The following is a 9,957-nucleotide window of genomic DNA, read 5'->3' on the forward strand; positions in this document are numbered from 1 at the left end:
TTATAAAATGGAGTCATAGAATCACCGGGGTCTACAGCACAGAAAAATGCCCTTTGGCCCATCAAGCCAGGGAAAAGCGATCCCCTAACTATTCTAATCCCATTTTCCAGGCCTTGGCCCATAATCGAGCATGCCTTGGTGCTCTGGGTATGTCTCCAGCTTTGAGAGTCCTTTATGTTGAACTCTGTCTTGAAAACATTCAATGTTTCGGTCTCAACCATTTTCTGTGGCAGAGAATTCCACAGGCTCCCCACTCACTGGGTGAAGACATTTTTCCTCATCTCAGTCCTTTATCGATATCAAGTCATCTTAAATCACACATGTTCCCCATCATCCCCCCACCCCACCTTCCAGCAGATACCTTCCCAGGTGGTTCCCTTCTCACAATTCTTCACCACGCTGTTCTCTTTATGATTCCACCGCCACGTGGTCTTTTCACCTTGTGGGCCTGATGTTGGCTGGGTGAGCTTTGGCCTACCAGACAAAAGCGAACTGGTTTAATTTCGTAGACCACATCCACGATTGGGCTACACCACAACAGTTGCTCTCTCTTCCACAGCGAATGGCAACAATAAAGCAAAACCACAACAAAACCAAAATTCTGTGCAGCCATTTTGACATGATGGAGTACACTTGCAGGTTTCGTAGGAATAAAGCCTGAGAGGTTATCGCAGTTGGTTATCACTGTCATGTCATCTCAGAAGTGGAACCTTATCAGAGCAATGGAAACATTAGGATAGGTGACCTCAAATTTGGTTGGAAAGATGGGCTTTAAAGAATGGAAGAACTTTCATTTATATTGCATTCTTTTTATTCATTCACAGGATGTGGATATCGCTGGCTGGGCCAGCATTTATCTCCTGAGGGCAGTCAAGGGTCAACTGCGTTGTCGCAGGCCTGGAGTCACATGTAGGCCAGACCAGGTAAGGAGGGCAGATTCCTTCCCGAACGGACATTAGTCAAGCAGAGGCATTTTCCCGACAATCGACAATGGATTCACAGTCACCATTAGATTCTTAATTCCAGATTTTTATTGAATTCAAATTCCAAAACCATGGTGTGGTGGGATTTGAGCCTGGGTCCCCAGGTTAATAGACCAGTGATAATACCACTAGGTCATAACCTTGTGTCTTGAAGGTGACATCATGCCCAAATATGTCTCTCAGCCAATAGAAAATAGGAGCAGGAAGGAGGCTATTCAGCACTTCAAGTCTACTCAATATTATGGTCATGACTGAATCAACGAAATCAATACTCTTTGATCCCTTTAGATTTAAGAATTATCTCTAATCCTTTCTTGAAAATATTCAATGAGGTCCGTGTGAAGAGTAGACCCTGTTGGAATGTACGGACCGTGACAGCTAATCGGTACATAGCACCTTCCCGCAAACAGGAATGAGACAACGTGCAGGTATTCCATTAGTTGTCAAATGAAAAGGGAAGAACACCCCCTCAAGTGGTCTTTGGGGTGCTGTGGAGCACCTTGTGTTTAGCAAAGAGGGCAAATTGGGTCACGGGCCATCAGAAGTTCCTGACTGAGGTGGTCTTCTCAGGGTGTGTCCCTTTCGATGTAAGATTTCGATGTAAGATTTTGGAAGGTTCAGTTTCAGAAATGGGGAGGGGGGGGGTAGAGGGGGAGGGGGAAGGGGGGGATTAGGGGAAGGGGGAAGAGGGGGAGGGGGAAGAGGGGAGGTGGGGAGGGGGAAGAGGGGGAGGGGGAGGGGAAGGAGGAGCGAGGGGGGAGGGGGAGGAGGTGGGGGAGGGGGGAGGTGGAGAGGGAGGGGGAGGGGAGGGCGGCAGTGGAGGGGGAGGGGACGGGGAGAGGAGGAGTGGGGAGACCGGGGGGGGGGGCGGGGGAAGTGGGAGAGGGGAGGAGGAGGATGGGGAAGAGAGGGCGGAGACCAGGAGGGTGGGGGAGACCGAGAAGTGGGAGGGGAATCGGGGGATTGGGGGGTAGAACTGAGAGGTGAGGGGGGGCAGAACTGAGAGGTGGGGGGCATGGGGGGGGGGGCAGAACTGAGAGGGGGAAGGGGAATTCCTTTGTTTGGCCGAATGGTGGGAGGGGTGGGTGGGTTGCTGGATTGCCGGGGTGTCTGTGTACTATGCGTTGGTTTATTCAGTTTATTTCAGACTGTCTGTATGTGACTGCATCTACTGATATGATAAGGTGGGATTTGAGGTACACCCTCTTTTCCCTGTGACCTGGTTGTATGGTGGGCTTTGCTACCTGTTTTCCTGTAAATTGCTGTTTCCTGTAACCTGCTGTTCATTGTTAACTGTTTTGTTTGTAACATACTGTTTAATAAAATTGAAAATAGATAAACGGGGTGTCAGACACCCTGGTCGTACAGACAGCTGGCTCTGAGGGAGCTGGATCAGTGTCAAGGACTCTCTACCTGGAAATAAAGGGTGACTTGGTGATGGGATACCAGCTTTCCTGGAGTTATTTCAAAATCCATTGCCACTTTGAACCCTGGCATAATGCAAGTGCTACCTGTCAACTTTTCAATCCTTGTGTATTTCGCTATTGAGCATTACTATTTGATACCTGGTACAGTATAACATTATCAATTAGCATTTGACCCCTGATAAAATACAACACTATCGATTTAATCCCGGGCAAAATACAGCACTATCCATTAACCTTGGACCCCTGATAGAATATTACACTGTTTTTGTGTTTAATTCATTCACAGGCTGAGGGTCTAACTGGTTAGATCAGCATATATTGTGCAGAGGCCAGCACATTGCTATTGGTCTGGAGTCACATGTAGGATAGAAATGGTTAAGGAAGGCAGTTTCCTTCCCTCAAGGACATTCGTGAACCAAAGGATTAACAAAGGTCACCATTAGACTTTAGCATGGAAACAGACCCTTCGATCCAACCCGTCCATGCCGACCAGTTGTCCCAACCCAATCTAGTCCCACCTGCCAGCACCTGGCCCATATCCCTCCAAACCCTTCCTGTTCATATACCCATCCAAATGCCTCTTAAATGTTGCAATTGTACCAGCCTCCACCACATCCTCTGGCAGTTCATTCCATACATGTACCACCCTCTGTGTGAAACAGTTGCCCCGTAGGTCTCTTTTATATCTTTCCCCTCTCACCCTAAACCTATGCCCTCTAGTTCTGGACTCCCCAAACCCAGGGAAAAGACTTTGCTTATTTACTCTATCCGTGCCCCTCATTATTTTGTCAACCTCTGTAAGGTCACCCCTCAGCCTCCAGGGAAAACAGTCCCAGCCTGTTCAGCCTCTCCCTATAGCTTAAATCTTGCAACCCTGGCAACATCCTTGTAAATCTTTTCTGAATCCTTTCAAGTTTCACAATATTTTTCCGATAGGAAGGAGACCAGAACTGCACGCAATATTCCAACTGTGGCCTAATTAATGTCCTGTACAGCTGCAACATGACCTCCCAACTCCTGTACTCAATACTCTGACTAAAAAAGGAAAACATACCAAACACCTTCTTCACTATCCTATCTACCTGCGACTCCACTTTCAAGGAGCTATGAACCTGCACTCCAAGGTCTCTTTGTTCAGCAACACTCCCTAGGAGTTTCCATTAATTGTATAAGTCCTGCTAAGATTTACTTACCCAAAATGCAGCACCTCGCATTTATCTGAATTAAACTCCATCTGCCACTTCTCAGCCCATTGGCCCATCTGGTCAAGATCCTGTTGTAATCTGGGCTAACCCTCTTCGCTGTCCACTACACCTCCAATTTTGGTGTCATCTGCAAACTTACTAACTACCTCTTATGCTCACATCCAAATCATCTATGTAAATGGCAAAAAGTAGAGGACTCAGCACCGATCCTTGTGGCACTCCACTGGTCACAGGCCTCCAGTCTGAAAAACAACCCTCCACCACCACCCTCTGTCTTTTACCTTTGAGCAGTTCTATATCCAAATGGCTAGTTCTCCCTGTATTGTGGTGAGATCTAACCATTTCCACCATCTGCCATGGCTGGATTCCAATCCAGGTCCCCAGAACATTATCTGTGTCTCTTGATTAACAGTCCAGCGATAATACCACTAGGTCAATGCCTCACCCTCTTTAGCTTTTAAACACCTTGGAGGAACATGGCACCATCCATTCTCCTTCCACCCCAGATAAGGTTGGCATCATCCATTGTCCTCTGAGCCCTGTTACAGTCTGCCACCACATCTAGTACCCCATGAACCCTTGAAAGAATAAGGATATAATCCTTTTCCAGTTTTCTGCAGGTTACCCCATAACCATTATGTTTTACATGGCTAATAAGGATTGCAGGTTCTGGAGTGTATCCACGTATTGATTCCTGGTGTAGTTAAGATGACACCATAGTTCTGTTTTTACTGTACTGTTGACTTTCAAATGGTGAGGTGCGTGAGATACAGACCATTTACAGAGATCTAGGGTCACATGTTTGATTAACACCGGGGAGATGGTGGTGAATTAACATACATCACCTTGCAGAGCAATGATCTATGAAAACCACAGATTGTGATTAAATAGGACAGAGGAGGAAGTTTTTGTTTTACAAAAAAAAATACATATAATCTTCAATCTGACTACTTAGTGTGACTTTTACTTCTCATTAATTAGGTCAGATTGTGTTTTGAAACAGAGGTGGCCCAGTTAAGCCAAGAGGCAAAATAATTGATTGTCTATTAGATGTTCCTGGTGTTTGGATGAGGGCAGATTGTAGGCATTGTATCCATGTGGACTCAACGTTTTCTGGAGTAGGGACTGGGTGTTCAAGAAGGCAGAGGTAAACCAGCAGAAATTCCTTTTTATCTTCAGATGAGGTGGGTCAGTCTGCTGTTTTCAAATGGAGTTGGAAGGTCACACAGTCTCTGTGCAGTGATAAACCTTTGAGCAAAATGAAAATAATTTGGCCATTTTCATGCTCCAGTTTGTGGGAGCTGCCTTTGTTTCCTGCATTGACCGCACATCAAAAATAATGTCTGGGCTTTAATCTTTGGGGCAACTTGGGTTCGTGAAATGCACTGTAAGTATGTTCTTTTCATATCCGTGAACTGGCTGTTGTTTTCCAATGGAAGCCACCAGAAAACTTGGGAGTCAGGAAGAGATGGCGCAAACCATCCAGAATGCCTTGGCTACCAATCTTCTTCAGAGGGTCCACCATTCAAATATAATCTTTAGCCAAGATACGTTCAGTGTGGTCACAATGGCTGATGAAAGACATTGCCCAACTGTTCGGCTTAATGACTCTTCAGGAACCCTCTTTAGGCGCTATCCATAGGAAATCCCCTATCTTTGGCTGAACAATAGAGGCTTCCAGTGTCTAAATATGCAGAGATGCATATAGTATTTTTGAACATTAATTTCAAAATAGAGGCAGTTGGCTCTGTGTCAGTTCTATGATTATTTTATTTTAAAAATGGTCAGAAGGTCCATTTGGAACAGTGACCTAAATACATCAGTCCCAAGAACTGTTCTTACATGAACTTTGGTAAAGCCTTTGGCAAGATTCCACAGAGTAGACTAAGTTAGTGGTGTCGGATTCAGGATGAGCTTGCCAATTGAATATAAAATCGGCTTCATGGCAGTAGACAGAGGGTGGTGGTATAGTATTTACTGATCATAGGATCCCTACTGTGTGGAAACAGGCCATTTGGCCCCACACTTTCACACTGACCTTCCAAAGAGTATCACACCCAGACCCATTCCCCAACTACTCTACATTTACTCCTGACCTGCATGTCCCTGAACACTAGAGTATTTATTGATCATAGTATCCCTACTGTGTGGAAACAGGCCATTTGGCCCCACAGTTCCACGCTGACCTTCCAAAGAGTATCACACCCACACCCAATCCCCAACTATTCTACATTTACTCCTGACCTGCATGTCCCTGAACACTACAGGAAATTTAGCATGGCCACTTACCTGGCCTGAAAATGTGTTGCTGGAAAAGCACAGCAGGTCAGGCAGCATCCATGAAGCAGGAGAATCAATGTTTCGGGCATGAGCCCTTCTTCAGGAAAGGCTCTGAAGAAGGGCTCATGCCCGAAACGTCGATTCTCCTGCTCCTTGGATGCTGCCTGACCTGCTGTGCTTTTCCAGCAACACATTTTCAGCTCTGATCTCCAGCATCTGCAGTCCTCACTTTCTCCCACTTACTTGGCCTGCATATCTTTGGATTGTGGGTGGAAACCAGAACACCTGGAGGAAACCCATACAGACATTGGGAGAATGTGCAAATTCCACACAGACAGCCGACCAAGGCTGGAATTGAACCCAGATCCCTGGCACCATGAGGCAACAGTGCGAACCATTGTGCTGCCCTGTTGCTTTGCGACAGTAGTTCTGTTTCCAGCAGTGCTCCACAGGGATCAGTGCCAGGTCCACTTGTGTTTTTCAGTTATATAAATGATTTAGAGGATGATATAGATAGCTTAGTAAGTTTGTGGATGACACAAAAATTGCTGGGACAGCTGACAGTGAAGAATGTTAGCGAAGATTACAAAGGGATCTTGATCAGTTGGGTCAATGGGTTGAACTGTGGCAAATGGAGTTTAATTTGGATAAATGTGAGGAATTGCAATTAGATAAAGAAACAAAGGCAGAATTTACAAATTACAAGCAGGGCATTGGGCAGTGTTGTAGAACAGAGAGACCTAGGGGTTCGGCACTAAATCTTTGAAGCTTGTGTTGCATGTGGACATGGTGGTTAAGTAGGCATTTAACATGCTTGCCTTTAATACTCAGGCCTTTGGGTACAGGAGTTGGGACGTCATGTCGAGGTTGGACAGGACGTTGGTGAGTTCTCTTGTGGAGTACTGTGTCCAGTTCTGTTGTAGGAAAGATATTATTACACTGCAGAGGATTCAGAAAGGATTTACTGGGATGTTGTCAGGAATGGTGGGTTTAAGATATAAAAATAAACTGGGACCTTTTTCACTGGAGCATAGGAGAGTGAGGGATGACATTACACAGGTTTATAAAACCATGAGGGGCGTAGATAAGACGAATCGCCGGAATCCTTTCCATCGGGTAAAGGATTTCAAGAATATGGGACATATTTTAAATGTGAGAGGAGAAAGTTTTAAAAGCGACACGAGGGGGTAATTTATTTAAAAGGAGAATGGTTCGTATTTGGAATGAAGCTTCACAGGAAGTGATGGATGTGGGTATAGTTACGACGTTTAAAAGACATTTTGGTAAGTACATGAATAGGAAAGGTGTTGGAGGGATGTGGGCCAAGTGCAGGCAGGGGGAACTAGTTTAGTTTGGGATTATGGTCAGCACGGACTGGTTGGGCTGAAGGGTCCATTTCCCATGCTGAATGACTCCATGACTTCAGCCACTTTCGGAATATTGCGGGTAGTTCTGGTCTTCCTCCTATCGGAAAGATGTTGTGAAACTTGAAAGGGTTCAGAAAAGATTTACAAGGATGTTGCCAGGGTTGGAGGGTTTGAGATACAGGGAGAGGTTGAACAGGCTGGGGTTGTTTTCCCTGGAGCGTCAGAGACTGAGGGGTGACCTTATAGAGGTTTATAAAATCATGAGGGGCATGGATAGGGTAAATAGACAAGGTCTTTTCCCTGGGTGGGGGAGTCCAGACCTAGAGGGCATAGGCTTAGGGTGAGAGGGGAAAGATATTTAAGGGACATAAGAGGCAACTTTTTCACACAGAGTGTGGTACGTGTATGGCATGAGCTGCCAGAGGAAGTGGTGGAGGCTGGTACAATTATGACATTTAAAAAGTATCTGAATGGGTATATGAATAGATTAGATTAGATTACTTACAGTGTGGAAACAGGCCCCTCGGCCCAACAAGTTCACACCGACCCGCTGAAGCGCAACCCACCCATACCCCTTACCTAACACTACGGGCAATTTAGCACTGCCAATTCACCTGAATAGGAAGGGTTTGGAGTGATATGGGCCATGTCTTGGCAAGTGGGACTAGATTAATTTAGGTTATCTGGTCGGCATGGATGAGTTGGACAAAGGGTCTGTTTCCGTGCTGTACATCTCTATGACTCTATGACTCCATGACTATGACTCTATGATGTGTGTGGCTGCAATGATCCTGTGCCCATTTTCTACATTTCCGTGACCTTTCCTCTGTGGTTAAGCAACAATTTGTCCAGATACTTTACTATCTTGAATTGAACAAGTAACCTTGGGGCAACAACTCTCCTAGGCATTCTCAATGACTTCACTTCAGCCAATCAATTGCTGATTGGTTGGCAAATCAAATGTGATTGTCCAACCAAAAATCTCTCCTCCTGCAGCATAAAGTGGATTCTTGCAGCACCACGGTAGTGCCTCTGGACCCGGAGGCTTAGGTTCAAATCCCACCTGGCCCAGAGGTGTGTAATAACACCTCTGAACAGGTTTATTAGAATGCATAAATCATTGAGGTTTTCTGAAATTTTCCATTCTTGTGTTGTGTCCTGATTTGTGAAAGAGGAAAAGCATCTTATCAACCCAGTGTCTCTTTATAAATGTTCCAATTGCTGAATTAAACAATGGCCCATGTATTTTCACAATAAAGTTAACAAACCATGAATACAATCCTTCTGAAAGCTGTGCCCTTATGCTGCTCACTCACTGAGGGTCTTTATCTTCATCTGTGCTTGAGGAGGCTTCTGTTGAAGATACCATCAGTAGCACATCGTATAATAGATGGTTAATTCACCTGAAATTCAGTTGCAGTTAGATAATAATCTGTACAGATGAGGAACCACAGTTCTAGCTTTTTTTAAACAGTACAGATTGATCATGAGATTTAAGATCGCTAGTACAGTTTCATCAGTACTATTTATCAGCGGTATGCAGTGTTGGCATCCTAATTCGAATGGCTGTGGTAAAGTAAATTGTACCGTAGCATATCATTGTAAATAAAATAATTGTTGCAGATTGAAAGTTCTCGGAAGTGGGGATGATTTAAGGTTCCTTTGAGAGGTTTGGAGTCAGAAGGAGGTGAGGAATACTCCAGAACCTTTCCGATTGTAAAGAGTGCTCCAATTCAGTACTTTAACATTGGGGATCTATGTTGAATCACTCAGTTTCGATATCCTAGGGATTACCAGAGACCAGGAGCTGGACAGGACTAGCCGTATAAATACAATGACTATAGAAACAGGTCTGGGGCCAGGAATTCTACAGTGAACAAACTCCCCCCCTGACTTCTAATAGCCTTTCTCCAAACAACAAGTCAGGAATGTGATGGAATATTCCCGACTTGCCAAGATGGATGCAGCTCCGACAACACTCAAAAAACCATGCCAGGACAAAGCATCCCGTTTATATAAAAAGGCATGGAAAGGGTTGGGGAAACCTAACAGCAGTTTGTGTCTTTGTTTCAGATTTCGAGCATCCACAGTATTTTTTTAAAGCAGATTGGCACTTCATCGACCATCTTGAACATTCACTCCCTCCATTTCTGAAGCTCAGTAGCAACAGTGTGTACCATCTCCAAGATGCTCTGTAGCAGCCCAGAAAGCATTTTCCAAACCTACGTCCTCCACCATATTGAATGAGCACCACGAGCTGCACCTCCCCTCCTGGTTACACCACATCCTGACTTAAAAATATACCACTGGTCCTTCAGTGTTGTTGGGTCAAAACCCTGGAATTCCCTCTGCATGATATTATCGTTCAACTCAGAGCACATGGACTGCAGCGGTTCAAAAGAGCAACTCACCATCACCTTCTCAAGGGGAATTAGGGATGGGCAAGAAATGCTGGAACTGTTAATCTTCTAACTCTCCTCACTAATACCCTTCAGGGAAGGAAATCTGCCATCCTCACCTGGTCTGGCCTACATGTGACTCCAGGCCCACAGCACTAGAGTTACCTGTCCTCTGAAATGGCCTGCCCAGCCACTCAGTTCTATCAGTCCCTACAAAGCCTCCAGAAGCAAATGAAACCAGACAGAGCACTGACCATTGACCAGAAAAGATACCGGCAGAAACAGCTCTGGCAACC

At 45.3% G+C, this 9,957-nt stretch overlaps 1 long non-coding RNA gene across 1 annotated transcript in view; it reads left to right on the top strand.

Moving 5' to 3' along the window:
• Positions 1-9,957, top strand: part of LOC132835962 (uncharacterized) — a 134,454-nt gene that overhangs the window by 91,703 nt on the left and 32,794 nt on the right. Inside the window, exon 3 of the long non-coding RNA XR_009647315.1 lies at positions 825-923. This is a non-coding gene — a long non-coding RNA (uncharacterized LOC132835962). The remainder of the gene's footprint in view (positions 1-824; positions 924-9,957) is intronic.

This window comes from Hemiscyllium ocellatum, chromosome 45 (genome assembly GCF_020745735.1).
Source record: "Hemiscyllium ocellatum isolate sHemOce1 chromosome 45, sHemOce1.pat.X.cur, whole genome shotgun sequence".
NCBI lineage: Eukaryota > Metazoa > Chordata > Chondrichthyes > Orectolobiformes > Hemiscylliidae > Hemiscyllium > Hemiscyllium ocellatum.